This window comes from Moschus berezovskii, chromosome 11 (genome assembly GCF_049115385.1).
Source record: "Moschus berezovskii isolate FMDL1 chromosome 11, NW_MosBer_1.0, whole genome shotgun sequence".
In the NCBI taxonomy this organism is placed as follows: Eukaryota; Metazoa; Chordata; class Mammalia; order Artiodactyla; family Moschidae; genus Moschus; species Moschus berezovskii.
Genome location: NC_142470.1, coordinates 62,801,541 through 62,826,946, shown reverse-complemented (window position 1 = coordinate 62,826,946; position 25,406 = coordinate 62,801,541). Strand labels below are relative to the sequence as shown.

General features: G+C 49.2%; 1 protein-coding gene across 2 annotated transcripts in view; it reads right to left on the bottom strand.

The window, feature by feature from the left end:
• The window catches only part of LIMS1 (LIM zinc finger domain containing 1), an 81,691-nt gene that overhangs the window by 35,693 nt on the left and 20,592 nt on the right, over positions 1-25,406 (bottom strand). The window contains exon 1 of one of the 2 annotated variants that reach the window (XM_055400790.2): positions 18,673-19,037. The exons of the other annotated variant lie outside the window; for it this stretch is intronic. The gene's annotated coding sequence lies outside the window, so the exon portion shown is untranslated. Of the gene's footprint in view, positions 1-18,672; positions 19,038-25,406 lie in introns of those variants that run through there. 2 annotated transcript variants of the gene reach the window in all.

The following is a 25,406-nucleotide window of genomic DNA, read 5'->3' as shown; positions in this document are numbered from 1 at the left end:
ACCTCATGCGACGAGTTGACTCACTGGAAAAGACTCTGATGCTGGGAGCGATTGGGGATAGGAGGAGATGGGGATGACAGAGAATGAGGTGGCTGGATGGCATCACCGACTCTGTGGACATGAGTTTGAGTGAACTCCGGGAGTTGGTGATGGACAGGGAGGCCTGGCGTGCTGTGGTTCGTGGGGTCGCGGAGAGTTGAACACGACTGAGCAACTGAACTGAACTGAACTGATAGCCAGTTAATAACATTGTGATAGTTTCAGGTGAACAGCAAAGGGACTCAGCCATACATATACATGTATCCATTCTCCCCCAAACTCCCCTCCATCCAGGCTGGCACATAACACTGAGCAGAGTTCCCTGTGCTATCCTTGTTGGTTATCCATTTCAAATATAGCAGTGTGCACATATCCATCCCAAATTGTCCCTTCCCTCCTCCTTAACCATAAATCGGTTCTCTGAGTGTCTCTGTTAAGAGAGCTTGATTTCTAAGAGGCCTTTTAAAGGATCTAGGCAGCCTGCTGACAAGGAGAAAGGGCTTGGAAACGAGTAAAGCTGACAAGACAGGAAACACCTCCTGTGTAGGACGAATCCTGTAGGTGACGAGTCTAAGGTTAAAAGGATGTGAACAGGAAAAAAAAAAAAAAGTTCCGTAAAACAAACCGAAACAATTCATGCCCTTTGACTTTTAAAATAGCTGTGCTGACAAATAGAAATTTCAGTAAACTGATGGTAATATATGCTACGAACTGGGTAAAATTAAATCCCGAGGTTTTGGGCAAAGGTCCTCTAACCACTGTCATTTTACTGACAACAGACTGTGAGAGACAGAGCTGTCCCCCTGCCCCAGGTTCACTAGGAGCTGCTGTGCGGGTGTGCAGCTGGGGTGACCTACCCCCAAGAAAGGTTCCTGCATGGAAGGAGGGAGGGGGAGTGCACAAGGAGGCAGAGACAAGGACATCTCATGTCTCCCGGTTCCTTCCTTTCAAGCTTTTCCACAGAAAGTTGTCAACTGAGCCTGGGTGGAGATCAGGGCTATTTAGAAAGAGTTTTAAATTTCAGAGGACTGTCTAAGCATCTGGTACTGAAGGAGGCCACGTGGGTCTCATTTCTCAGAGTAGGGCAGCGCTCCCACCTGATGAAGCTCCCGGGCTCCCCGCCGTCACCTTTACTGCCCATCAGCTGTCCAGGAGCCGAAGGTTCACAAACTCGCCGCCGAGGGGGCACCTCCCAACTCCCACCACAGGGGCGGCTGCTCTGTGAACCTGCCCACCCACCCACTGGGCTCTCCTGGGACCTGATGGTTCTGTCAGTTTATTCTCTTGGATGAAATGACTAAACCGGAAGGTCCAGGGAGCATCGCACCAGGCCTTGCTCTGCGGGTTGACCTCTGACCCTGGGCCCCACCTTTCAGGGGGTCATGGACCATCTGTGAGTCTCATAAAGGTCAGTGAGCCTCAGCAATGACTGAGCACAACTCTGCCTCCACCTCAGGGCATGGGCAGGAGCCCTGAGCTCAACTGCGGCCGGACTCTGGTTCAGGGGAGTCCCTGCTGTCCTCCTCAACTTCTCCCCACCTCCCGGCTCATCTCTGCCTCTGGCCTCACCCTCCTCCTCTCTGCCCTCCACATTTGCAGGAGTCCTTCCCAAACATAAACTTAAAGGTCGTGGAAAACCCTTCAGTGCCCCCTACCCCGGACAATCCCCGCTCAGTATCACTGCAGGGGTCCCTCTCACAGGGGGCTCTGGGACGGGGGTCTCCACCCTCCCCAGCCACCAGATACCGGTCCTCCCAGAGAAGCTGTACCGCTACTTCATCTCTGGTCGACAAGGTCAGGTACACTGTACAGCAGGCATTTCCTAAGTTCTCTTAGTTGGTTTAACTGTCTGACCAACTGACTCCGAGAGACTCGTCGGTTTATGATGATGCTAAGCTTGAGATAAATGCCCTGGAGCTTTGAAATTCCTAACTCTAACCCTGTTTTGCTTCTGCATTTAACATGCGACGTTACCTAAGTGAGAATCATAAAGCACATCCCTTCCACGATTTAGGCAAATGCTACTTTCCTTGCAGAATCCCTGACACTGTGTATTTGTAGGGCTGAGCACCTCCCATGAGCATGAACACTTTCTTTCAGGATAAAAACTAGAACACCAGCCCTGGTCTTCCCCTTCAGCTGAGTCAGCGAGGTTCTCAGTGTGCCTGCTCCACGCACTCCCTTCAGGCCCTGGGGAGTGAAGAGAGCTAGTTGAACCCTCTGCCCCGAAGATGGGCCGCCAGTGTCCTGCATGGCAGGCTCCTTGGAGGAGGGGGCTGAGGCTGCACAGGCTTCCCGGCCAGCACTGGGTAGGCCCCACGTCCGGCCCCCTCCCCAGACCAGGGGCCTCAGGCTGCAGACGCCTGAGCAGCTGAACGCTGCCAGGCCATTAATCTCCTCATATGATGAGAGAAGAATTTTGTTTCGCAAACACTCTGAACTCAGTGGAAATGAGTCCTTTTCAGTTTACATTTTATCACATGAGTAATCACCTTTGGGGGAAGCAAAGTTTCCCTGATGGAGCAGAGCAGTCCCCTCTCTCATCCATACTCCCTCCCCCCAGACACTGGCTTCCTTGTCATCCATGAAGGCTCAGACCCCACGTTTCTTGAACAGGTTCAAACTCAAGTCAAGTAGAGCAGAGTGTGAGAGGGCTGAATCCACCGTCCAGAAAAGAAGTCACCAAAAAAACGGTCCCTAACCTGCTTGCCAGTCCCTCTGAAAGTGCCCCTCCTCTTGGGGAGCCTCGATGAAAGTCATCCATCAGAAATAGAGGGGGTGGGGATGAGATTAGAGAGTCAGGCAGGGGTTGGGGGGTGGAGGGTTGTCTCTCAAAGGTTTCTTTATCCTAAGGGCATGGGAACCACAGGGGCCTGAGAAGATCAAACTTGTTTTGCAAAGACCCCTCTCACAGACCTGGGAGCCAGGAGGCCTAGCCTTTAGAGGAGAGACTGGGGGGAGGGGATTTAGGGAGAGGAGGGGGTGAGGCGGGTGACGGACCAGAGCTGCACCCCTTCTGCCTCAATCCTGCCCATGGAAAGCCAGCATTTAAATCCACTTTGAATCTAAGATTTTCAAAAAATATTACAAAAAAAGAGGCTGGGACACAGACTGACGTGTCTGCGTGGTGCTGTGTGCGGAGCCGATGGAAGTACTGCTCACAGCTCACGGCCCATCCAGCATTCATCCCGCTCCCACCAGCCATCACTACCCTCGCTGTGCAGAAGAGGTGACCAAGTGTCAAAGCAGGTCGGTGTCCAGACAAACACAGCCACCAAGGGGGCGTGTGGAGCAACACTGCCTCGCTGCTGCCCCTGGGCCCAAGCTCGCACCCACTGGTCAGCAGGAGGTCTGCCCTGGGTCTTCCAGGAGGACAAGCCCACCCAGGAGCTCCAGGGACACACAGTGAGGGGCCTAGGGGAAACTGCCCCCAAATGTTCCTCGAAGGCACATGGATTACTCTAAACTAAAGGTGCTTAAGAACGGTGGATGTGACAGGGACACTGTGACCCCACCTCCATCCCCCGAGGCAGGAGCTGAACCTCCACAAAGGATGCGCTTATCAGTGGAGACAGAACCTGAACAAACAAACCCTCTGCTTCTTTAGGGGATCAACCTTGGGCCAAACTGCTCAGATTCTTCACTAATTGAGCATCCAAAGCCTGATCTTCTTTGTTCTGTCACGTGCTAAGTCGCTTTAGTCCTGTCTGACTGTGCAACCCTATAGACTGCAGCCTGCCAGGCTCTTCTGTCCATGGGATTCCCCAGGAAAGAATATTGGAGTAGGTTGCCACGCCCTTCTCCAGGGGATTTTCCTGACCCAGGGATTGAACCTGACTCTCCTGCATTGCAGGCAGATTCTTTACCATCTGGGGCTTGCCTGGTGGCTCAACTGGTAAAGAATCCACCTGGGGTCACAAAGAGTCGGACAGGACTGAGTGACTTTCACTTTCACTTTTTTTACCATCTGAGCCACTAGGTAAGCCCCTCTTTGTCCTGGCAACTCTTCTCAAATTTGTTTCTCTGTCTAACGAGTATAAAAGCCACCTTCCAAAAAAGGAAAAAAGCCACCTTTTTGGCCACATTTTGGGTCCCACTTCTGTGAGACCTCCGTGCACAGGAATTAAGACTTGCCTCTTCATCTCCTGTTCATCTGTCTTGTGTCAATTTTACTATCAGTCCAGAGACAAGAACTCCAGGGGGGTGGGAGGGTGTCTCCTCGCCACTGCGGGCACAGGAGCCCTGAGGACAACCCCAGACTAAACACAGGCTGGAGAGACTGAACCACATCCCCACCCCATCCCCCATCCCACTAGCCCACGTTCCCTCCCTGGAGCCAGGACCCTGGTCGACCTGGATGAATGTGGTGGACGGGTACTGAGGGTTTGAAAGGAGACCGAGGCCACGGACACAAACCTTCCTCCTATAGTTTCGGGAGCAAAAGCCAGTGGACAGAGTCAGACGTGAACCTTTGATGTCCCTGGATTCCTGGACTGCTTGGAGACCGTCTCCCTTCAGGGTATGGTGATGACTCAGGCTTCCAAGAGTTCATGGGAAAAGGCAAAGATTCTAAAGAAAACAAGTTTTCTCAAGACCAAGTGTGTTGTTGAACAGAACAGGGGACTGAGGGTGGCCCACGCCCCCAGCTCCTGGTCTGCAATCCCACTATCGACAGCCTCCTCAATGTCTGTCAGTAGAAAAGTGGATGTAACATGTTGTGAGTTCTTCCATCAACACCGCACAGTTACAGACGAGAGTGAAAGTACAGTGAGAGTCACTCAGTCGTGTCCGACTCTTTGTGACCCCATGGACTATACTACAGTCCATGGAATTCTCCAGGCCAGAATGCTGGAGTGGGTAGCCTTATCCCTTTTCCAGGGGATCTTCCCAACCCAGGGATCGAACCCAGGTCTCCCACATTGCGGGCGGATTCTTTACCAGCTGAGCCACTGGGGAAGCCCAAGACTACTGGAGTGGGTAGCCATTCCCTTCTCCAAGGGATCTTCTTGACCCAGGAATTGAACCCGGGTCTCCTGCATTGTAGGCGGATTCTTTACCAGCTGAGCTACCAGGGAATCCCAGAGAAGAGAGAGAGCTCACTAAAGCTTCACAGATACCCATGAATGAACCTAAGAACAAGGCTGAGAGAAAAGCCCAATTTGCATAGTAACACAGATGATTCACATTATATAAAATCTGAAACAAAATAAACAAGGACTTTCCTGGAGGTCCAGTGGTTTAGACCCCCTGCTTCCATTGCAAGAGGCATGCGTGTCTTTGATCCCTGGTTGGGGAAGATTCTGCATGAAAAAGAATAAATAATCCTACGCAATGCTGGCCACCTGATGTGAAGAGCCGATTCACTGGAAAAGACCCTGATGCTGGGAAAAACTGAAGGCAGAAGGGGACAACAGAGGATGAGACGGTTGAATGGCACCACCAACTCAATGGACATGAGTTTGAGCAAGTTCCGGAAGACAGTGAAGGACAGGGAAGCCTGGAATGCTGCAGTCCATGGGTTGCAAAGAGTCAGACGTGACTGAGCGACTGAACAATTATATGCACTGTTAAGATTACACAAGTGTTTAATAAAAGGATAAACAAGAGTTTAGTTTCCTCCTGGGGGAAAAGTAGGAGGGAAAATCATCAGTAAAGTGCACCCAGTGATTCAATTGTATCTGTAACGCTTTATTTAAGGCGGGTGATAGGTATTTGGAGGCTCCTATTTAATTCTCTGTGTGTATATGTGTGTATGCACGCACACACTCCGTCGTGTCTAACTCTGTGACCGTGCCACCACGTGGGAAACATTACATTCTACATTTTCATTAAAAAAAAAAAAAAAGAAGATGAGGAGCATGCTTCTCTTGGAACAGGTTTGTAAACCAACAGGTTTTGAGGCACCACTTCTGCCACCATGTGGCTCCTTGAGGTATTACATGCACACGATTTTCAGAAAATGCAAGTCTGAAAAGGGGCACTGTTAGTTCATTCTCAGGTGCAGCGTCACAGGAAAGTAACCCACAGTGAGAGCCCGAGTGTCCACCACTCTGTATGTAACCAAGGCTAGAAGCCTATTTGACCAATTTTGAATGGTGCTTGATGACAGCACAGAAAGCATGACACGAGGCAAACGAAGGAAACTGGACCCCCACCTTACACCACGCACAAAGATCAACTCAGCATGGATTACAGAATTACACATAAGACCTGAAACTATAAACTCCCAGGAGAAATCAGAAAGGAAAAGCAACTTGACATCCATCTTGGCAACGATTTTCTTCATGTGACCACCAAGAACGTAAGCCACCAAAGCAAAGACAGCAAGTGGGACTACATCAAACTGAAAAGCCTCTGTCCAGCAAAAGAAACAATAAAAAAATGAAAACATAATGTACAGATGAGAGAAGAAATTTTCAAATCACATGTCACATAAGGGGTTAATACCCAAGATGTATATATAAAAAAATGCATACAGCTCAAAAGCAAAAAAACAAAAACAACAAACATTTTTCCAAAGACTTATAGATGACCAACAGGTACACAGAAAATGCTCCACATCACTACTCATCAGGAAAATGCAAATCAAACTACAATGAAATGTCACCTCACACCTGTCAGTAACGCTTTTATGAAAAAGGCAAGAAACAACAAATGTTGGCAAGGGTGTGGGGGGAAAAGGGAACCCTCATGCTCTGTGTGTGGGAATGTCAGTGTGGGCAGCCATTGAACAGAGTAGGGAGGTTCCTCAGAAAACTAAAAATAGAGCTACCGTGTCACCCAGCAATCCCACGTCCGGGTGTATACTGGAAGGAAATGAAATCATGATCTCAGAGACAGCTTTGTGCTCTCATGCTTACAGCAGCACTGCTCACAATGACCAAGACACAGAAACAACCTAAGGGTCCATCGCTGGATGAACAGATAAAGAAAATTTCTCTCTCTCTCACACATAGGCACGCACACACACGCGCGCACACACACACACACAGGACAGCATCTCAGCCATAGGACATCCTGCCATTTGCAAAAACATGGATGGACTGTTAGGGCATTACACTAAGTGAAATAAATCAGACAGAGAGAGACAAATACTGTGTGATCAAATCTATATGTGGAATCGAACAACACTGAACCCACAGAAACAGCAGAAGGGGGATGCCAGGGACCAGGCTGGGGTAGGGGAGGGGAGATGCTGGTCAGAGGATATGGAGTTGAGTTCCAGTCACGAGACGAATCAGCTTTGGGGATGTGCTGTCCAGCATGGGGACAATAATTAACAATACTGTACACATGAAAGTCCTTTCACGAGAAGACATTTTATGTTCTCACCACGACAAAATGGTAAATGTGTTGGAAAACTATATACATGTCTCAAATCATTACATTATACACCTTTAAATCACATGAAGTTACATGTCAATTACATCTCAAGAAAGCTGGAAAAAAGGGAAAAATTTAAAAACATTAAGCTATGAAGCCCAGTCAAAGGTGATGAAAAAGTTACTGGACATGGACCGTAGGGAAAAGAAGGATGAATGTAAGCTACATCCGAGATAGGAAGGTTAAATTAGTCATGACACCAGCAAAACCAGGTGAGAGGGGCCAGCGTCCAGACACAGATCACCCTGGTAGGTGAGTGGGGGACCTGTGTGTAGACTCCAAACCCAGGAGCAAAGAAGCAGGAAGAAGAAACTGTGAGACGGCGCCAGTCCACAGTGTGAGGCTGACATGCAGAACCTGGTGCTTATCACAGCAGGCCTTCCCAGAGATCAGCACCTCTCTTCTGAATACCCAGGTCAGAGAGATGCAAACCTAGAGCATACACACGGCGGTCTTGACTAGACGTACAGAAACAGGTCCTCGTGTGAGATTGTGTGCACTCAGGCACTAACTTGGTGAAGGGAGCAGACCACCGGCTTAACTACATTCTGTTCACTCTGTGGGGTGGGGTGTGTGATGACTGTACAGGGGTGCTTGCCCTGCCCCTAACCTGGCTGCAACCCACAGCCTACCGCCAGGCCTGTGCGGGCTCAGCCCCTACAGTGGGGGCAGGACCCAGCATCCAGTTGAGACTCATAAGATGGGGAAATCAACAAACAATGGGATCCCACTAAAAAGGAATGACATAAATTAGCCACCCGCCCAAACACACACAAACACAAACCTTCCCGTAGGTGAGCACAGGTCTGCCTGCCTTGTGCTGGGCTCAATTCAGATCACCCCACATCCCACAGACGGCTCCCTTCCTCCCACTCCCACCAAGGCCAACTCCCAGGTGCTCTGACACAGGAAGGAAGGAAGTTTGCAAGTTCACGGTCATCACAAGAGTCCACTCATGAGGATGGTGACCAAGTGAGGATTAGTTTGAAATAACTAAAGTACATCACTTTCTGGTCATTGCCACAGAACTGGATTTAACTTGAGAGGATCTCAGTGCAGTAATGTCTAAAATTTAATATCAAACAGAGTTTTCATGACTGCGAACCTCCTCCATGGCAGGATCAGCAGATTCTTTCTTTCTTTCTGGTAGCACCATGAAGCTTCTGGGATCTCAGCCCGCCAACTGGGAATCAAACCCCACACCCTGGCAGTGAGAGCACTGTGTCCTAGCCACTGGACCAAGAAGGTCAGAGTATGACTATTTCAGGCTCTGAGGGCCCCAGGCCTCTGTTGTGACTTTTCACTACCCCCCGTGGCTCAGAGGCAGCCCTGGATGACAGCTAACAGACGCTGGGTTGCGTCCCAAGACTGATGTTCGAATATCATGTAATTTTCACACCTTCATTTTTTTCAGACATTAAAAGTTGTCAAACCATTCTTGACTCACAGGCTGTGGCTAGGCTTGGCCTGCAGGCTGAACCACATCTGATAAACACATATAAAACACCATTTACTGAATAACCGTGAGAAAACAGATTTTTCTTTATAAAATGCTAACTCCTTAAGCAACATATCGGACAGCAGGTTCCCAAAGTGAATGCCCCAAAGACCCCGAATCACAGCCTTCACAGGGACGAGTGCCAGGTTTATAACAACAGAAAGACAGACCCCCAGTTTCCATGGTGCCTGCAGCAGCACAAATGACAGAGTCTGACCCAAACACACCTGCCCAGCCCGGCCGGGCAGCACCCCCACCAGCATGCCCCACAGAGAGGAGGACCACAGCTGCTGCAGGCAAGAGGAGCAGCACTGTGGGGCTCAGGGAACAGACGCACCTTCTCTTCCCAAATCGGTCGTGTCCTGCATGCAGGACTTCATCCTCTGAAAAATTCCAAACAGCTGTCCATCTTCACTCTCTCCTTTTTTTAAGATTTTCTTTTTTAATGTGGACTGTTTCTTCTAAAGTCTTTATTGAATTTGTTACAATATTGTTTCAGTTTTACGTTTTGGTTTTTGGCCAAGAGGCATGTGGGACCTTAGCTCTCTGACCAGGGACTGAACCGCACGCCCTGCACTGGAAGGTGAAGTCTTACTCAGTGGATCACCAGGGAAGTAAGTCCTCTTCACTCTCTGCTTCTATTTGATTTTTCCTTCCTCCCAGCTTATAAGAAGTCATACATGTCCTTCAATTGTATTAAAGTCATGATAAGAAAAAAAAAAATCTGACAAACCCCTTTACAAGGTTAAAGGTTAAAGCTAGAATACCCCCAGAACATCTTCACCTGACAGTTAGCTTCATCATTCTGAACAGCAACATGGAAATATCACAGAGAGAGATGCTTTTCAGCAGAAATCTTTCTTTGCCCCTCAGATCACATCTGAGATTTGCCTGGTAAAAAAATCCATTTGCAAACAAGTACATTTGTTAAGAGTAGACAGTTACTTTAGTTCACTGATATACTGGAAAGCTGACTGGCTGGGCGGTCTACAGCAGCTTCCTACACACCAGTCCTAATTGTAAGACGTGAGCCCTGCAGGGGTTAGGCAGGGTCAGAGGTGACAGGCACAGCCTGACACGGTAGGAACCCACAGCTGGTACTTATCACCATAAACGGGACGCTGAAGAACGAGCTGAGAATTTAATGCGAGGACATGTGGGAGAAGTCTTTAAGAGAAAAGCATTCCTGGTAGCTTTTTTTTTTTTTTTGCCATGTGTGATCTTGGTTCTCCCACCAGGGATCAAACCCATTCCCTCTGCATTGGGACTGCGGGATCTGAACCACTGGCCCACCAGTGAAGTCCCCAAAGAACTGCATGTCTCTTTGCAAATGGAAAAGGGGAAAGAAAGAAAACGTACACAAGGAAGTTCCCCTGGTTTGTGGCAGTGGAGAGAGAGGGTTGTGTACTCCCTATTTCACACACACACAGAGGGCTATATGTTTCCCTGTTTTACACACACACACACACAAGGTTGCGTGTTTCCTCATTTCTCCCATAGACACACACACAGGGCTGTGTGTTTCCCTATTTCTCACACATACACACACATACACAGAGGGCTGTGTGTTTCCCTGTTTCACACAGACACACACCACACACTCACATACACCACATACAAAGACAGACACACCACTTGCTGGAAAGGACCACACACACCATACACATATACACTGACACACACACATATACACACACAGACACACAGATACACACACATACATACACACACACACACATACATACACACAGACAAACACACGCCACTGCTGGAAAGGACCAAACTTGGCCCGTGCTGGTAAATTGGCAGCTTATTCAATTGTCAAGAATTCACAATATTTTAACTGTCCTATTTAACACAAGGCTTCCAGGAAAACCTCAGAAATAGAGTCACCATTACAATCATGAGTTGTGGTGGGGGGAATAACTCCTCTATGTTATCAGAACGTTTGTGTGTGTGCTTCTGTGCACTTTCCTACAAAGGCCTGCAGACCACAGAGCCTTAGGTGGTCTGTGCCCAGAAGTCAAATTTAGGCCATGATGACCCATCCACCTGCTCCAAGCCCCTCTGGGCTTCTTCCTCACATCCTCGCCATGTCCTCGCTGGGTGCACCTTCACCAGGGATGCGGGACAGGGCACTGAACCCGCGCACTCGTTACATGATCATCTCACACCAAGCCAAGCCCCCTCAAAGACCCCTACTCCCACTTCGTTTCCACAGCACATCGTCACCTCCACATGACTTGACCACCTATGCCACCACCTAACCTACCCACACTGAACACTCACCTGTGCAGCTAACAGCACCGCCCGCATCTTTCGGGGTTTGGCAGCATACCACTGGGAAATCTCAAGGCTGAAAGAAGGGGCTGACGGAGCCAGACTGATGATGGGGGCAGAAGGGGGCCTCCTGCCTCAACACACAGACCCCCAGGCTCTCCAGAAAGACTCAACTGTAGTCCCCACAGCCTGGGAAATAACGCTGTGCCATGCATGCTCAGTCGTGTCTGACTCTCTCTGACCCCATGGACTGTAGCCCACCAGGCTCCTCTGTCCATGGGATTCCCCAGGCAAGCATACTGGAGTGGGTTGCCATTTCCTCCTCCACGGGATCTTCCCAACCCAGGGATGGAACACATCTCCTGTGTCTCCTGCATTGCAGGCGGATTCTTTACCAGTTGAGCCATCGGGGAAGCCCCATATGGGATAGATTAAAGAGGCTGAATTTAAGAATCATTTCCTGGGCTTAGAAATTAAGGTTCAGGAAGATTCATGTATTTTCCCCCCAAACAAGCCAAAATACCTAAAGTAAGGGGACTGTGCTCTGGCCACAGTGTCAGTTAACTTTAATTAAAACGAAGCGTTTTCTATGTCCTGGCTCAGAGGACGGTTACTGACGTGCAGCATGTGCAGAGTTAAAAAGTATTTTATAAAAAGGGAAAAGTAAGTAGCATTGAAAACCCTCATCTTTGCAGAGAATTGCTGAAATAAACAATTATTTTTAAAGCTATATTTGAGGTATACATTGAAAACTAGCATTAAATAATAATTTTTTTTGCTCTTTTTTTCCTATCATATAGAGTATCTTCATCAGTTTATTTATGAACGGGAAAAAACGAGGTCCTTTTTTCAAAGAGCCTAACAAAATGATGTCTTTTGTAGAAATAGAAAAATCCATTCCAAAAGTCACAGGAACCTCAAGGAACGTGCCCCCCGCCCCAAGCCAAAATATCTTGAAAAAGATGAAGTCTAAGGTCTCATAACTTCCTGATTTCAAAATGTACTACAAACTTCCAATAATGTAAATAGTGCAGTGCTGGCAAGGGTTCAGACGCACAGACCAATGGGAGAGAACTCAGGGCTGGTAATAAACCCTCCACATACAGTCAAATGATTTTCAGCAAGGGTGCCAAGACTGCTCAGTGGGAGAAAGGGCAGTAGTCTTTTCAACAAATGGTGGGAAAAACATTCTCAAGCATTCATTCAAGCAGAAGAATAAAGCTGGACTCTTAACCTCAAGGCATAAACAGAAGCTGACTCCAAACAGCTCAGATAAAACTCATAGAAGAGAACACAGGAAAAAAACCATAATATTAGATTTTGTTACAATTTACTGGATATGACCCCCCAAAAAAGAGCAACAAAAATAACAGCAGGCAGTGGGAACTGTGTCAACATTAAACATTTCTGGGCCGCACAGGACACATCTAGAGGGAAGGAGACCCGAGAGACGGGAGAAAGTCTGGTATACCACATACGTGACAAGGAGCTCATACCGAAAATCTGAAAAGAACTCACACAGCTCAACACAACGACAGCAACTAGACACAGTGAGCATGGCAGGGAAAGACCGAGACGGAAGAGAAGCCGGTCCAAGACAACTAGGCAGGCAGAGCCGCAGGGAGAAAAGGGGAGGGGGAATCCGAGAACCCTGAACAATACTTTCTGCTTTGCCGGAAGAGAAGTCTGCCCTGTCACTTATCTGGCTCCAAGCGGAGCTGAAGTCTGGGAATCCCCATATAAGGGCACTCACTCAGGGCTGTTTCTGCAGGCATGTCACAGCCCCCGCCCCCCCAGCCCATCTGAAAACAGCATTTGGGAGAGACGGTCTCTGGCAGCGGCATACGCACACATATTACAGGCTGGGGTTTCCAGCCTCAATAGCCAGGAGACCTGCCAAGACACGTCATCCTTGCCCAAACACGGTCCAGCATCTGGCGGTTTTCCTGTGCAGTTTTCCTGCAGTGGCAGCTGGTGGTGGACACAGAGGCCGTGGACTGTCATCCCCACAAGCAGTCCTTCAGTCAGAAACATGCTCACACTGCGGTGATACCCTGCCGCCCGTGGATGGGACTGTTCCATCTCCGGGGAAGCCGCCTTCCTGCCCAGACTCCCTCCTGGGCTTTGGAGTGGAGCCTCTGTGCTGGGTGAGCCTCACACCTTGTCTCAGCTCTGCGCGGTCCAGTTGGGCAGCTGTTGGCCAGGTGGCAACTTATCTGAATCAAGACGCACTTTATGTGTGAAATACACATGGGATTCCTGAGAGATGTAAAATACCTCAGCAACTGTTAACATGATCGTAGTGTGGACAGTCTGGACATGGTAATAGTTTGGCGATCTGAGTCACATCAAATCTATTATTAAAACTAACTTCATCGGTTCTTTTCTGCACGTGGTTGCTAGAAAACTGTGCAAACGTGGCATGGTTCACTTGCTGTATTATGGACAGTCATCCTAGACGAGATCACAGGCCTGTTACAGAATGAAGAGGCGTGGCCCAGAAACCATCCTGAGGACAAGGTGCTGAAAACTCGGGCGCCCCGTCCGAGCTCAGAGAACAGGAGGCTTTGGATCCTCTGAGGGTAAGCACGCAGCTCGGGGTGGGGTTTGGGGCAGCCTGGCCTGGAACCTGCCCAGGCCTCCTCACCTGCAGGCCGGACTCCTGTCTGTAAAGTGTGTATCAAACTCCCTCCAGGGCTGCAAGTACTATCAACAAAGGAATGTGTTTCCACCATCAGCAACACTAAGTGCGTTCTTTTAGGGCCTTAGAAGTCCTGTGGACACACTGAGGAGCTGATTCAGCCACCCTGGGGTGAATCACAGAGCCAGGGGGAGACTCGGGTCCCACCTGGCAGGCAGGCAGGCAGAGAGCCTTCAGAGTTCGGCTGCTCCTAGGGCCCCACCCACTCCTTCCTCTTAGATCCTCACAAATCATTACAATTAACTTGGAAATTCTGGCAGCGGCTCAGGACTCCTTAGGGCTGTTATTAATAACTCACTGCTACCGCCTAACGTTGAATGTTGCTCCGTCCTAACTGTGGCGTGGATACACCCTTCACTGTGGCAGGGGCTGGTCAGACACATCATGAATGAGACCTCCATGATGGCCTGAGAAACGAGCAAAGTCACACTGAACACAGACTTTCAGCTACTGACCAGTGAATCAGGACCACAGGGATGAAGAGCAACTTGACTAAGCCGTCAACTCTGACTGGGAGCCTGGGCTTCACTTCTGGACGGTTTCTGGAAAAGCCACTTTTATGATCTCCTCGCAGTTGCTGCTGGCACCGTATTGGTCTGGCAGCCCCAAAGACTCGATTCCTCGCTGCTGCTGCTGCTGCTAAGTCACTTCAGTCGTGTCCGACTCTGTGCGACCCCACAGACGGCAGCCCACCAGGCTCCCCGTCCCTGGGATTCTCCAGACAAGAACACTGGAGTGGGTTGCCATTTCCTTCTCCAATGCAGGAAAGTGAAAAGTGAAAGTGAAGTCTCTCAGTTGTGTCAGATCCTTAGCGACCCCATGGACTGCAGCCTACCAGGCTCCTCTGTCCACAGGAGTTTCCAGGCAAGAGTACTGGAGTGGGGTGCCATTGCCTTCTCCATGATTCCTCGCTTCAGCGATGTTATTTTCTTATTCTCCACCCAACTTTCCCCAAACACTTGCCATCTCTGATTACAGGTGCCAAGCCTTCTGGGGTCTGGCTGAAGGAAGCTTGACAAGCATGTCAGGATCTGGTCTCCAGGACCCCTCCCACCACAACAGCAATGCAGGGTCTGGGCAGGGGGAGAGGGGAGTGGAGGACGAGCCCTGCAGGATCCCCCGCCATGCCCCTTTGAGAAGGTGGGGGGACGGGCAGAGCAGGGGAAGGAAGGGAGAGGGAAGAGAGGGGAGGAGGCTGAACAAGGAAAAAGCAACAGAAGGAAGATAAAGTCTCTGCAGCAGTGGTTGGGCATGGGCGGTGGTGGGGGGTGCTCTGAAGAGGGGAGAAAACACGTGAAAGTCTCAGACACTAAACAGAACACGGTTCCTTTCAACCCTGACCTCCTCCAGGAGTTTCAGGTCTTTAAGGAGGCAAGCTCCAAATATGCAAAGTAAAGTAAAAACCAAAGCTCAAGAAACAGTTTGGTGGACCCTCAGAAAGTTCAATAGAGAATTACTATACGCCTTGGCAATCCCACCTCTGGGTCCCCACCCCACGGAACTGAAAGCAGGGACTCAGACACCCGCACCCCCAAGTGCACTGCAGCACTCCCACAACAGACAGCAGGCAGGAACTGCCGTGGGTCCCTCAACAGACGAGTGGTGACAAAATGTGGTCCATCCACACGATGGAGTAACAGCCGCCCCAAAAAGGAAAGACATCCAGATGCACACAGCAGGGTGAGCCTCAAAGTCACGCCGCTCAGTGGAAGGGCAGACACCAAGGTCACATGTCATATGACCCACATGTGTCATGTGTCATGTGACCCACATGCCACATTCCTTTGATCCACTTGTGTCATGTGTCACACGAACCACTTGTGTCACGTGTCGTATGAACGTATCACACGTATGACCCATGTGTATCATGCATCATGTGACCCCCTGGTATCACGTCTTACAACCCACGCATGCCGCGTGTTGCATGTTCCACTCATGTAAAGTGTTGTGTGACCCACTCATGTCACATGACCTATGTGTATCATGCGTTGTGACCCACTTGTGTCACGTGTCGCATGACCCACACATGTCACGTGTCATATGACCCACTCGTGTAGACGCACGAGCAAGTTCAGAGGCAGGAAGTGCATCGGAGCCGTTGAGGTGAGGAGCAGGGCTGGGGAGTTAGGGCTTCAGGTACACAGCACTTGACATGACAGAAAGTCCTGTCAGTGGAGAGGTGACGGTTGTACAGCATCGTGAATGTAGTTAATGCCACTAAAATTTATACCTTAAAACGGTTCAAATGCAGAGTTTTATGTTAGAAGTATTTTACCAAAATAAAAATAATTTTAAGAAAAATGTGGGCTGGGACTTCCCTGGCGGTCCAATGGCTAAAACTCTGCACTCCCAATGCAGGGGATGGAGCCAGATCCCTGGTCAGGGAACTAGACAGATCCTCACGCAGCAACTGAAGATCCCGAGTGCTGCAACTAAGACTTGTTACAGACCAAAAAAAAAAAAAGCAGGGGCGGGAGAGAATGTTTGTCAACCACCTAGATCTCACCAAGTACCAAGCACCAAGCTAGAACCCTTCCACATACGTGATCTCAATGAATCCTCCCTATTCATAGATGACGCGTTATGATCATTCACAGATGAAGAATCTGCACGTCACATAGTAAGCAATTGGTTCAGAATCATAGAAGTGGCAAAAGTAAGATCTGAACCCAAGTCTGGTCACCATGCTCTTCAGCTATACCTCAGTGTTTCAAGGATAACCAGGTCCAGTGAATAAGTCAGTGAGGAAGGTGGCCCTGAGCCAGCCCATCAGTGACAAGAAAGACCACAAACAGCTGAGCCCAAGGACTTGGTGCCAACACCTGCCCCTGCCACCCGCCACCATGTGCAAGCAAGCTTCCTTCTAGCAGCAAAGGAACCTCCTTTCAGCACAGGATTAAGCTGCCTAGGGCGTTATCTACCTCTTCTTGCCCCCACCAAGATGACTTGGTAAATCTATTTTTTCATTTTTCATGTTCTATGTACCTGACCCCCCAACTCTCACTTAGAGGGCTAAAGCACTCAATTTCCCTGTTGATACCATGGGATACTTATAGTGACTTGTGGAACATAAAGGGACTTCCCAGGTGGCTCAGTGGTAAAGAATTCGTCTGTCAATGCAGGAAACACCAGACACCTGGGGGTTCAATCCATGGATCAGGAAGATTCCCTAGAGAAGGAAATGGCAACCCACTCCAGTAATCTTGCCTGGAATAGCCCATGGACAGAGGAGCTTGATGGGCTACAGGCCATGGGGTCGCAAAGAGTCAGACACAACTGAGTGACTTGGCAAGCACAGATGTGGAACATAAATACTTTCCTACACATGCCCTCAAGTCATCCACCCTTTAACTCAAGTCCACAGTGCAGACGGATAACTACAGGCTAACGACAGGCTAAGTCGCAGCTAAGATCTGGTCTCCACATGGAGGCTGTGAGAGAAGCCGGCTCCCATTTTGCCCTTCTGAGGATGAGTGGATCCTCAACGTGTTGTAAGAACTTGGGGGCAAGACCTAATTGAAGATCACTGCAAGACCTCTGCTTTAAAATAATAAAAACACTTTTTTAAAAGCTCCTGTAAAGGTGCTATCTTTTCTTGGGGGACCCTCAGGGCTACTGACATCAAGAAGTTGTCAGTGAGATTTCAGACTCCTCCAGCCATCCTGAGGAGGCCCGGGTCCCCCTGCCCCATCAGGAGCCTTCACTGCAGGATGTCCACGCCCTGGTCCTGCTACACCATTTCTCTGTCATCTGAGAAACTATCTTTTCAGCTTTTTTTGTTGTTCTTTCTTGCCCCTGAAAAAGATAATTCCCTTCTCCTGATCACTATAACTATCCCATATTTCATGGTTACATGTGGTTGTATTGTGTATATGTGTGTGCAACATAAATATAAATACATTTATAATAAACTCCCTGATCCATCACCCATCCCGTACCACAGGACTATTCCTGAAGATTAGCTGTAAAATGAACAGTTTCATAAACACATTTATATCTTTAAGGAAATTCACAGTGAATCCTGTATAAGGCAAGGATCCTTTTGGGGTGAATAATGACCTCTTAAATGTTTTACAAATGCAAACTTGGTGCATTATTTTCCTCCAAATGTCCTGCCAATTTTTAAACAGTTACCATTAATGAGTAAGAATAGCTCCCCCAACCCTCACGCTGTTTTTTCTTACCATTGCACGACCAAAGTTCACTAACCACAGTGTTAAACAGTACCCATTTGCCGGTCTGTTTTAAAACCCTAGACAGGATCTGAGTTAAAAATATTTAACATAATAAAATGCCAAAAAGCATTCCTAAGGTCTTTTATAGCAAAACTCTGCAGGACCATAAACTGGAGGGCTAAACGTTATCAAGGTTGTTAACAATTTCTCTGCAAACATAGGGAGTAACCTCCCTCACCCACCCTGCTGTGAAACCCATAAAATAACAGCTGCTTACACACACATTCCAGTCACACACAAACACACAAACCCAGGAAGCAAGACCACCTCGCTGTCCTTAGAAGCAGGGAGCAGACATTAGCATGGCCGAAGGCTACTAGGACCCCTTTCTGCTTCTGGGTTTGCAAGTTTAGACAAACATCTTTTGAGATTTGCTTCCAAATGACTGAGAAAGACAAGTCAAGAGGAAAACAAACCCACGGTACAACAGTGCCTTTGTCTGGCCACTCTGGGCCATCCCCTCCATTTCTCTGGAGGCCGTGGGGGGTCCTCTTACCTGCACACGCATGGCCCCACCTGTGCAAGAGTGTCCTTACCTGATACTTCCACACTCAGGGACAGGCCCCCTCTGTGTGTTCACCCTTATTCCACGGGCTTATCAGGCTCCGGAAGCCGGGTTCCCATCATAGCGTGCTATCTTTAAGCTCCTGTTTCCTACACTGAATAGAACTTCCTCATCTCAGCTCCAGGTCTGGTGCCCTGAACTATATTTAAGCCTATGAAGCCACATCGAGGATTCTTCCTGCACGCAGTCGAGCCACGTGAACGGTTACATGATAACCCTGTGGTTTCAAGTGAGTCGACACCCCGATGTCACAACTCACATCCTGCTGGGCTATTCTACAGACTTTACTGAGTTGCCAAGTTCATCCACACTCACTGAAGGCACTTGTACTGTGCAGGGCAAGGCTGAGAAAAATGAATGACAACGGGTCAGCACAGAAAGAGCCGAGCGCCCTAGGTCTGGAGGACACCTTCCCCTCTGAGCAGAGCGTCTCTGGGGATTCACAGAGCAGGTCGAGCAGCTGATCCTTACTTTGCTGCTGCTGCTAAGTCACTTCAGTCCGACTCTGTGCGACCCCATAGATGGTAGCCCACCAGGCTCCGCCGTCTCTGGGATTCTCCAGGCAAAAACACTGGAGTGGGCTGCCATTTCCTTCTCCAATGCATGAAAATGAAAAGTGAAAGTGAAGTCGCTCAGTCGTGTCTGACTCTTGGCGACCCCATGGACTACAGCCTACCAGGCTCCTCCACCCATGGGATTTTCCAGGCAAGAGTACTGGAGTGGGTTGCCATTGTTTTGCTTCCCTGTAAAATAAACCCAGGGCTGGGAGGCCGTGCTCCATCGGGCTGGGCAGTGGGAGCAGACCCTTGTGCCCTGGCTGAGTCACCGCTTCCACTGAGGCAGAGTAAGGGGTGTCTGCTAGAGTCCAGGGGTGTACTTCTTCCTCCTGACACAACAAGGCTTCCCCACCTGGATTCACGAGGACACAAGAGCAGTCCAAAACCGACCCCTTTATCACAGAGCAGAGTCCTGATTCTGATTCCTGGTGGTGGTGGTGGTTTAGTCCCGAAGTTGCGTCTGATTCTTCTGCGACCCCATGAACTGTAGCCTGCCAGGCTCCTCTGTCCATGTGACTTCCCAGGCAAGAATACTGAAATGGATTGCCATTTCCTCCTCCAAGGGATCTTCCCGAACCAAGGATTGAACCCACATCTCCTGCACTGGCAGACAGATTCTTTACCACTGAGCCACCAGGAAAATGAGGCAGATCCAGGACAAGAAAACAACCCATCACCTCCGTTGGTCCCCCCAGCATAGAGCCTGAGGAGGGGGCTCTGGCAGGCAAGCAGAAGATCTCTGTGGGCAGAGGAAGCTCGGAGATTCAGGCTTGGCCCCGAGCCTTACCTGCAGCCCTGACCATAGGGGCTGGTGGATGACTCACGTCATACACACACAGTAAACTTCCAGCCAGAATCATCTGGTTTTTGTTAATTCACTCCCTTCTGGGAACTTAGGGGCAGGCTGTCTGTGGGGAGAACCAGGCCCCTGCCCCACTCCCGCTGCAGACACAAACCCCGGGAAGCAGCCACATCTCTCCAGAGGAGAAAGAAAGGGAGGAAGCCTTGGGCACGTGCATGCACACACGCACACACACACACATGCCCGAGTGAAGTGAGGACTGTGTGGCAGACGGAGGTCCCAGGAGTCACAAGGCCCCCAGAGCATGCGTAAACACACACGCGCGCACACACACACATGCACACGCACACGCGGACGTGAGGAGAGGACCTTGGGGCAGGCGGAGGTCCCAGGGAGAAGCGCTGCTGAGGCCAGTCCCCTCCAGCAGGTGAGCTCTGCTCCAAGTCACCCCCTGCCCACCGGAGGCTGGGTGCCCTATAAAGGGACCCGCCTTCTCCACTCGCCCACAGTCAGGCTTCTGCTTTCCTTCATAGGCCCCCAGACAGACACAATGCCATCAGGTTAGTTCCTTCCCACGGAATATCTCTTAAATGGGATATTCAGAATACACGGATCTGATCTGTAACATGTTCCATGTCCAGGCATAGCTTTTCATCTCTGCCTTTGGAAGGCTCTGGGATAGTTTCAACCCACTTGTTTTACCCAGTCTATCAAGTGCTACTGAACCTCTCCATCTTGAGCTTTTTTATTTTTAATTTTTAAAAATGTAGTTGACTGTGCTGGGTCTTGGTTATGGCACCCAGGGTCTTTGCTGCAGCGTGTAGGATCTAGTTCCCTGACCAGGGGTTGGACTCATGCCCCCTGCATTGGGAATGCAGTCTTAACCACTGGACCACCAGAGAAGTCCCACTTCTCCATCTTTAAACATTCTTCTTACATCCTGACTATGAAACACATTATAACCCAAAAGTTCATCAATATTCATCCCTGTACATAAGCTTTCCCTACAGTCTCTGTCTCACTGGAGAAAACTTCAGTTTACCAATCATCTCTCATTTAAACAAAATAAACCAAAACAGAAACCTTGTCAATAGACCATCATCACCGACTCAAAGGACATGAGTTTGAGCAAGCTCTGGGAGTTGGTGATGGACAGAGAACACTGGCGTGCTGCAGTCCATGGGGTCGCAAAGAGTGGGACACAATGGAGCAACTGAACTGAACTGACTGTTCTAAAGGCTCTGAGCTTCTGAGAAAGTGTTAGTTGCTCAGTCGTGTCTGCCCTTTTGCGGCCCATAGACTGTAGTCTGCCAGGCTCCTCTGTCCATGGAATTCTCCAAGCAAGAACAGAAGGAGTGGGCAGCCATTCCCTTCTCCAGGGGATCTTCCCAACCCAGGGATTGGACCCAGGTCTCCTGCATTGCAGGCAGATTCTTTACCAACTGAGCCACCAGGGAAGCCCATATTTGAACTTCTAAACATGATAAAAAAGAAATTAATACAACTTATGAGAGTAAAGATTTAAGTAAAAAGCCAAGCAACTTTGTTTACAAATCCCAGGCATTCCTAGAAAACTTAGTGTTTATTAAACTCTGTTAAAGTACTCTTTTACCATATCTAAAATAGAAGTAGGTGCTATGCTCAGAGAATTATTTAAAAATGCTTTTTCCTTTTTTAAAAACCATGGATGCAAACTCTGTGACATCCAGCTCCCTGGCCCCACCCTTACCCAGTATCCATGGCCCCAGCAACTCCATATCTATGTGCCCCAAACCATCAAGGTGACAAAAATGCCCACAAGTTCCCAGTGGCTCCTTAGGGAATGGGCTTTCCTGGTGGCTCAGCTGCTAAAGAATCCACCTGCAATGCGGGACACCTGGGTTTGATCCCAGGGGTTGGGAAGATCTCCTGGAGGAGGAAATGACTACCCACTCCAGAATTCTTGCCTGGAGAATCCCATGGACAGAGGAGCCTGGTGGGCTACAGTCCATGGGGTTGCTAAGAATCGACCAGAACTGAGCAACTTTCATTTTTCTTTCCTTAGGGAATGATTCTAGCTCCACTGATAACTACTAATCCAGAGGATTTCCGAGGTCATCAAGCTACCTAAAGCGCTGACCACCTGAAGGGTCTTCAAACCTCCCCTCCGCCCCGAGCCCCCTGCTCTGTCTGCGGCCCCATCACGACTATCCCAAGCACAGACAAACATCACACTGGCCTTAGTACAGCCCCTCCTGAGGCAGGTGAGGAGCGCGTGTCCTGTCAGTGCCACCCTGTGACTCCTGTCCTGTTGGCACCTCTGTGGGTCAGGTTTGGCTACAGACCCATGAATCTTACATCATCCATTATCCAAATGCCCCCTCCTATTCTCAGGAAAGACTAAACACCCTGGATGACTCAGACTGACTTCTGGAACAGTCACTGCAAACCAAGACACAGTTTTTCAGAGAAAAGAGTTAAGAGGGCCTATGAGGGAAGGTGGACACAGGAGGGCACAACTGCACTGCCTCCAGTCCCCACCGCAGGTCAGGGGGACAGTGCAGACCCTCAGTCAGGACAGCAGGACCCTGAGGCTATAGTGGAGAAAAGGGCCCAACAGACTCCAAGGAGAGAAGGGGAGAGGGGAGGACGGCTGGGAGGGAGAGGTGGCTGTGCTAAAGGGCGAGGCTGGGAGCCAGGCTTCTGCCTCAAGCTCACTTCGGGGGAGCGGGGGCAGGGGACAGGGGAGGGTCAGGCCAGGCTGCAGGCATGGGGCCAAGCTTGCTGACTTCTGTTTTCCACTATGTGAAGAAGGGTTAGCTCCCTTTTTTAAAAGCATATACTATGCTTCTGTGTGTGTGTGTGTTGTGTGTGTGTGCCTGTGTGCACAGTTGTGTCCTATTCTTTGCGACCCCATGGACTGCAGCCCACCAGGCTCCTCTGTTCATGGGGATTCTCCAGGCAAGAATACTGGAGTGGGTTGCCATTTCCTTCTCCAGGGGAGCTTCCTGACCCAGGGATCAAACCCGCAGCTCCTGCACTGGCAGGCAGGTTCTTTACCACTGAACCATGTGGGAAGTCCTATGCTTGCAAATGTATTAAAAAAAAAAAAAATACACCACTCCAGGTTTAAAAATCCAATCCCCCTTGACCATGGAGGGAAAGTCACAAATGATAAACTAGTGAGGAGAAAAGTAGTGTGAGTCAGGACTGGTGCCCACAAGGGTGCTGGGGCCTGTTACTAAGTGGATGCTGCCTACAGTGGCTTAAAGTAATAAGAGTATCCCCCACTGAATGTGGAGGTATACTTACCCAAATTATTAAATTTCAACATGGGAGTGGGCGGGGGAGAGATGAGGACACAAAGCATAGAGGAGTTGGGGGCCATAAAAATGATCTGGAGCTTCCCTGGTGGCTTCAGTTCAGTTCAGCTCAGTTCAGTTGCTCAGTCGTGTCCGACTCTTTGCGACCCCCTGAATCACAGCACGCCAGGCCTCCCTGTCCATCACCAACTCCCGGAGTTCACTCAAACTCATGTCCATTGAGTCGGTGATGCCATCCAACCATCTCATTCTCTGTCGTCCCCTTCTCCTCCTGCCCCCAATCCCTCCCAGCATCAGAGTCTTTTCCAGTGAGTCAACTCTTTGCATGAGGTGGCCAAAGTATTGGAGTTTCAGCTTTAGCATCAGTCCTTCCAATGAACACCCAGGACTCATCTCCTTTAGAATGGACTGGAATTTCCATAGGAGCCATACAATACATTTCATTAATAAAATCATGAGCAACCCACAAAAGCTCAATCCAAACTGTAGCTGAAAAACACAACAGTGTAGCAGCAATCTGGGGATGATCATCTCGAGTAAGTTATGTCACATTTCTCATCTGTAAAACACGTATGGGAATACTAGCCATGGGAATTTCATGTGGTGTTCGAGTTCAAGCTGAAGTGAGAAAGTTACACCCCAGAGTCATGAGTGACAACACTCTCCACAATGCAATCTGGGGCTGAGTGACAGGCAAAGGGGAGACGGGGTTCAGCAGCCTGGACCACAGGGACAGGGTCTGTGCAGAGAGGGGTCCTGGGCAGCACGAGAGCGGCCAGAGGGAGAGCCCCCAGGTGGGGGACCCATTAACGCGGAGTAGACGCGTCTGCCCCGCACAGAGTTGTGTGAGTGGGGACAACATGTACAACCCTTGACTGCAAAGTGCTCAAACAAAAGCAACACCAGATGCTTTCCAGAGCTTTAAGCAGATGTTCTCCTTTGAAAAGCCTTTTCCTGATGCTGTCTAGCGTTCTGAGGCCCCTGGAGAAATTTCACCCACTTCAAAATGGAAATTCGACCACAAAACTCTTGTATTGTGTACCCTTAGGAAATAGATATTCAAAGCCTTAGAAAATATCCAGACCCAATCAAAAGCAAACCCACACGAAGAGCAGACTTTCAACCTCACCCCTCGACACACACAAACTCCCAAGTGGGTTTCCACTTTATTTGGATTCAGGCCTCTTCTAAACCAGAACCTGGAGACTGAATAAAGATGTTAAAGCATAATAAAAAAGCCAAAATTCAGTGCAAACCCACATCAGCCATCTACTACCTGGGAGGAAGGTCTGTAGCTTCAGTGAGCTCTTCAAAAACCTCCAGGCCCCTCACCACCACAGCTGGTTTTGGGTATCAGGGGTCTCCTCAGCCCCTTGAAATCTTTGCTCTGATGTCGTGACAGTGAAGTCTGCTTCCACCTCCAACCCCTAGATATTCCTCCAACCTCCTTCTCTACCCATCACTCATCACCACCTAATACACCTGATGTGTTTGGTTCTGACCTCTACCCACAGCAGAGACATTAGCCCCTTAAGGATGGGAGCTCCATCTGATCAGCTTCTTCCTGCGTCCCCAGAGACTGGGATGTAACTGCCCACAGTGAGGTCTCAGGCCCACTTAACTGAGTCTGCGAATTTAAGTGAATTCATTCACCTTGCCACTGGGGCTAATATTACCTATTGTATTGCAGGGTTGTTTTGAGGATTACTTAGAAATAAAAAATAAAAGCACTTTGCAGAAGGCAGAATCATGAAGAAACAGAAAATCTGAGCTGGTAAATTGACTGACTCAGTAAACAAAACCTCCCAGAAAACAAAAGTCTAGGACCAGACTTTTATTGAATTCTACCAAGTATTTAAGGAAGAGTTAATACCAATGACTCCCAAACTCTTCCAAAAGATAAAAGAGGAAGGAACATGCCCAAACTCATTTTAGAAGGCCAGCATCCTGACATGAAAAACCAGACAAGAATATTGTAAGAAAAAAAAATTATAGGCTGATATCCCCTAGTCGGACACGACTGAAGTGACTTAACTTAGCATCC